Source organism: Tupaia chinensis, unplaced genomic scaffold, assembly GCF_000334495.1.
Source record: "Tupaia chinensis unplaced genomic scaffold, TupChi_1.0 Scaffold000113_1, whole genome shotgun sequence".
In the NCBI taxonomy this organism is placed as follows: Eukaryota; Metazoa; Chordata; class Mammalia; order Scandentia; family Tupaiidae; genus Tupaia; species Tupaia belangeri.
This window is the reverse complement of record NW_006159577.1, coordinates 2,205,342-2,211,004: the sequence shown is the minus strand read 5'-3', so window position 1 is coordinate 2,211,004 and position 5,663 is coordinate 2,205,342. Positions and strand designations below refer to the sequence as shown.

Below are 5,663 nucleotides of genomic sequence, written 5' to 3'. Positions count from 1 at the left end.
CAGGGCGGGGGGGGGCGGGGGACCCCAGGCTGCCGCTGGTCGCGCTTCCATCTTGGGCTCTCCGGGTGCGGGGACTGGCCTGGGGCCGTGGGAGGGTGGGTCCGCCCGGCTTGTTTACCGACCATCGATCGGCCGCAGCTGGACGCGTCGCCGGCCCTGCCACCTCTCTTCCGCCAGATTTTCTCCCAAGTTCTTTTCCTGCCAGATACGAGTCGGTGAGTGGGGTTCCGCTCCCCTCTGCAATAGGCCGTAAATACTTGAGTCCATCGCCACAAGTTGGTGCTGGTCTCCAAACTTGTATTAGGGCCCTCGGCCGCTCTCACTCCGGGTCTTGCAGTGGCCTCCTGTTGTTGCCACTGGTAAGAAAATAAAGGTGGGGGGCGACCGGGAGGGTGGGGAGGAGGAGCTGGGACTAGTAGAAAGATTACCCCTTCCGCTCGCAATCGCGATTGCTCAGTGCAAGAGTCTTATTTTTTTTCTCTGCCGCGGTATAGTGCGGGTATTTTCACAGACAAAAGAACTGAAATGAATACTTGCATTAAGCACAAGGGACCAGCAGTGTAGGTGAAGCCTGGAAGCTTGAGCCGGGCATTATCTTTAAGATACAGTGAAACTCTTGTTGAGAATTTTCTTATTTCAGTTCATTAATTCCTCCTTTCCGTAGCTCCATAGACTGTTTAGGCGCGGCCCCCTTTACTCAATTATTTTGGCCTCACGATATAATCAGCTTATGATGTTCATCAATTTAATGTACAGTAGTATTGTTTTAGGAATACAGTTGACAAAATTTTAACTCTCAGACATGTTATATAATGAGTAGTTTCTCTACCATGAACAAGTCTTGTTTCAGTTGAGTTCTTTATCACTTGTGCAACCTCTAGGGTACCCCTGTTTTGATCGGACAGGATGACTCTGTACAAACCATAAGCCAAAGGGCAATCATAAAGAATTTTGGTCTTTGCTTTTGCCAGAGCCTTGAGAAAGTCATTTAAACTATAGAAAAAATAAAGCTAGGTCTTGCTTCCTGTTTATTTATTTATTTTGTATTAAATGAGGTAATTCTAAGAAAATTTAGAACCGTGTTTTCAATTTTTGTCTTAAGATAGCCAGTTTCCTCCTCATACTAAAAAGTTCATAACAGCGTTTTTATTGGGCTATGGGGGGGGTGAAGAGGTAGTAGGACAGCAATAACACATTTTAGTCTTTTAGGGAGGATATTGTTTGAATATGTCATGAGAGTTTTATTTCTGTTGCTGTTTCAGCACCGTTTATTAATATCTCAGAGCATTAGGACACCCATTTATTTACTTTTGAAATGTGCTTGGGTTAGTATGATGAACTCGTTCATGGCAGTGTATTTTAAGCTCATGGCCTTGATCCAGATCTGTACACCAATAGGGGTTATGGCATATCACATTTAAAGTCTGAGGATTAGCATAGTTTTGAAACTCATGATCCAGTTATACAACATTTGAGGTGAATTGCTTCATATGGGTAACTGATACAGTGAGATCTGTTCCATGTACTTTATACTTGTGTTGCTTTCATAGTAAATGCAAACTTTATAAGTAAGTGAGAATTGCTAAAGTAGATCACTGTACTTTATTGGTTCTATTTTATTAGACATTTCTGTTTGCCTTCCCCTTCCTCTGATATTACCATCTTGTATCTAGGCCTGGAACACTTTTTCTCTCAAGGATGTGGTGTTGCATTTGAAATATTTGTGCTCCACTTATGCTTTGGGTAAATGATTTCTTGCACATTTGAGTACTTGGACCTCTTTGCTTTACAATTTAAAGACTTTCAGAATACAAATACATGCACAACCAAGTTCATGCTCCTTAGCATGTTCAGATTTCTCTGTAGTCTGGGCATGATCCATTCTTCCGTCTTAACTCTTTTTTTCTTTTTGTGAATCCTTTATTCTAGCCAAACTAACTTGTTTGTTGTTCCTGTGAAGTCCCTCCCCTTAGCCTTTCCTTATGCCATTCTTTTTGTTTGAAATCCTCTTCCCCTGGTATTCTTGGAATACTCTCTTTACTCTGGGCCCAGTTAGGTTCTGTCTCTTGAGAAACCTCTTTTGACTGCTTCAACTCCAGGAGAGCTGATCAGTTTTCTCTTACTTAAGACTTTCTTCCTTTTTTCCTTAGCGTATTATAGCCTGGATTTCTCTTCATTTTTTTTAACGATTATCCTACTTCCTAGCTAGACCTTTCAGAAATGCTATGTGAACTCTGTGCTATGTATCTTTGGAGACCACATACTCAGCACAGGGAAATATGGATACATGGTCTGACAAGGTTTTTTTGGTTACAGAGATGTTCTAGTATATGCAGTGTGTACCCTTAATTAAGTATTGGAGTTTCTGGGATTTTGATGGTTTATGAGACAAGTATTTGACATTACGGCTGTCTTAAAAAATACTTAGGAACCAGCAGTTAGTGTAATGGCTATGTCGCTGGACTCCCGTGTAGTCGACCGTGGTTCGCATCCTGGACCCGGTGGCTTAAACTCACACCGGGCACGTGTGCGTGTGTGCCCAAGATCCCGAGAGGAGAATGGAGGAGAAGGGATTGCGGTGTGGCCATCCCCCCTGGGGGGTGATTTCTCACTTTCTATCTCTCTGTCTCTCTGTCTGTCTGGCCAGCGCACACGCCCTATAGCAAAAACCTCTAATTGGAGACCACATACTCAGCACAGGGAAATATGGATACATGGTCTGACAAGGTTTTTTTGGTTACAGAGATGTTCTAGTATATGCAGTGTGTACCCTTAATTAAGTATTGGAGTTTCTGGGATTTTGATGGTTTATGAGACAAGTATTTGACATTACGGCTGTCTTAAAAAATACTTAGGAACCAGCAGTTAGTGTAATGGCTATGTCGCTGGACTCCCGTGTAGTCGACCGTGGTTCGCATCCTGGACCCGGTGGCTTAAACTCACACCGGGCACGTGTGCGTGTGTGCCCAAGATCCCGAGAGGAGAATGGAGGAGAAGGGATTGCGGTGTGGCCATCCCCCCTGGGGGGTGATTTCTCACTTTCTATCTCTCTGTCTCTCTGTCTGTCTGGCCAGCGCACACGCCCTATAGCAAAAACCTCTAAAAAAAAAAAAAGAAAAAAAAAGTATAAAAATACTTGCTCAGAGGGTCTGATGGTGAGGCAATCCTACATGATGAAGGTTCCTGGTACATATCTGGAGACTTCCCTGACTCCTCAGGACAGTTGTATGCTCATGATCTAGGGTTCGCTGAAGGCTTGGGATGAATCATGGTAGAGACCCTGTTGGGGGTTTTCTCTGTCTCTTACTCATGGAAGAAATAAGGAAACTTAAAATTTGATCAGTGTGTGTATGTCTGTTATCAGAACAGTTCTCTGCCTATAGAAGATACTCAACATTTTAATAATGATCATATCATATTAATCATATAAAAATAAGTACTCTCTTTTTAGAGAGATTTTTGCTCTAGGGTATGTGTGCTTGCCAGAGACAGAAAGCAAGAACTCAACCCTCAGAGTGATGGGCACGTACGCACAGGCACCTGGTGTGAGTTTTTTTATTTTTTTAAGAGAGATTTTTGCTATAGTATGTGTGTACTCGCTGGAGAGACAGAGAGACAGAAGGGGAGAAATCACCCCCCAGGGGGGATGGCCATGCTGTAATCCCCTCTCTTTCATTCTCATCTTGGGATTTTGGACATGCATGCACATGTACCCAACGTGAGTTTTTTTTTTTTTGAGAGGTCTTTGCTATAGGGCGTGTGTGCTCGCCAGACAGACAGAGAGAGACAGAGAGACAGAAAGCGAGAAATCACCCCCCAGAGGGGATGGCCATGCCGCAGTCCCTTCTCCTCCATTCTCCTCTTGGGATCTTGGGCACACGTGCACACGCGCCTGGCGTGAGTTTTAAGCCACCGGGTCCGGGTCTCGAACCGTGGTCGACTACATGGGAGTTCAGTGACATAGCCATTAGGCTAACTGCTGGTCCCCCCCAACATGAGTTTTAGGCCTCTGGGTCTGGGACCCAAACTGCGGTCGACTATGTGGGAGTCCAGTGATGTAACCATTATGCCATCTGTGGGCCCCCACAATTTTTTTAATAGAATTATTTTATTTTATTTATTATTATTTTTTAATTTAACCAGAGAGAGAGAAAGGGAAAGTGAGAAAGCAAGCCGCCAGGCCTGGGACTCAAACAACAGTCAACCATGTGGGAGTACAGCACCTTAACCACACGCCGCCTGCTAGCCACAGTACCACAATTCTGTGGTTTACTTAATATATGAGTCTGGGGCAGATACATGGTTTTGAGTTTGGCATGTGTAACACTAAGTTGGCTGTTCTGTATTTGTATATAGGTAACAGCATCATGGAAAGGAGAAAATAATGTGTAGCTTCAGCATGCATTCTTAACCTCAGATGTTGGCAGCATGGCATTGATCATAAGTTAGATGAAATAGGAGAATATATGATTCACAGCTACCTGTCAACACTGTTGGGAGGAAATACAAATAAGCTGGTCTGTAGTATTTTTGTATACCAAGGATAATGTATATAATTATATGTATATAGGTGGATGCTTATGCATTTGGAAAATAGGTGTGTATGTTTCTAATGTGTAGTGCCTGTGTGTGGTTAAGAGGCATGGTGTTTGTGGATATGGTCTCTCGTCAGATTACCATCTTGACTTTTCTACTTCATCAGTGTGGAAGCTTGTCCTCCTCCTCTAGTTCTTCAAAACATTTTTCCCCTCTTGAATTTTTTTTTTATTATTATTTTATTCATTGTCATTATTTTAATTGACCAGAGAGAGAGAGAAGGAAAGTGAGAAAGCAAGCTGCTAGGTCCGGGACTCTAACCATAGTCTGCTATGTGGGAGTCCAGCAGCCCTAACCACCATACCATCTGCCAGGCCCAAAATATTTGTTTTTCGTTTTTTTCCCCATCCAGAATACACTGTATATTGGCACAATCAAGCACATCAACGTACGTGTTATCAACAAATAATTTTCCATTTCTTATGTCTTGTATATATATATATATATTTTTTTTTTTTTTTTTCCACCATCCTTGATTCTCTATCACTCACCTTCTGCCATGTCCCACCCTCCTCCCACATTGTCTCTGGTATCCATGGTTGCTTTCTATGCCTCCCCCCTCCCATTTAATTGATGTGCTAATGAACTTAGTCAGTCTAAATATTTCCAATAGCAAGCACAGGTGACACATACATATACATGAGCCCAAGTCTGACTTTAGGCATAAACCTCAGTGAGTATAATAAACATACTATAAAGTAGTACCTAGCTGAGGCTATATAGCTTACTGCAGTCATCAAATACGCATTTTTAAAAAAATTTCGATAAGAACAGTTTCAGTGTTTTTTTTCCTCCTGAAACTCTTTTTTTAAATTAATTTACATTCATTCCCTGAGCATCATCACAACATACTAAATGTGGTTTCCCATCTAGAATAAACTGCATAGTGGCTTAATCATGCGTTACCATCAATAATATTCCATTTCTAGTTATATATATATATATATCTTTTTTTTTAACCCCATGTCTGACCCTCTGCCCTTTTCCACTTTCTTATTACACTATCTCTGCTGTCTACAGTTGTTTTCAATTCCTTTTCCCCCAACATTTTGTTGATCACACAATAT

General features: G+C 42.2%; 1 protein-coding gene across 1 annotated transcript in view; it reads left to right on the top strand.

Moving 5' to 3' along the window:
- Positions 1 to 94: 94 nt before the first annotated feature.
- The window catches only part of ZRANB1 (zinc finger RANBP2-type containing 1), an 89,748-nt gene continuing 84,179 nt past the window's right edge, over positions 95 to 5,663 (top strand). Inside the window, 1 exon segment of the mRNA XM_027770093.1 lies at positions 95 to 215. The gene's annotated coding sequence lies outside the window, so the exon portion shown is untranslated.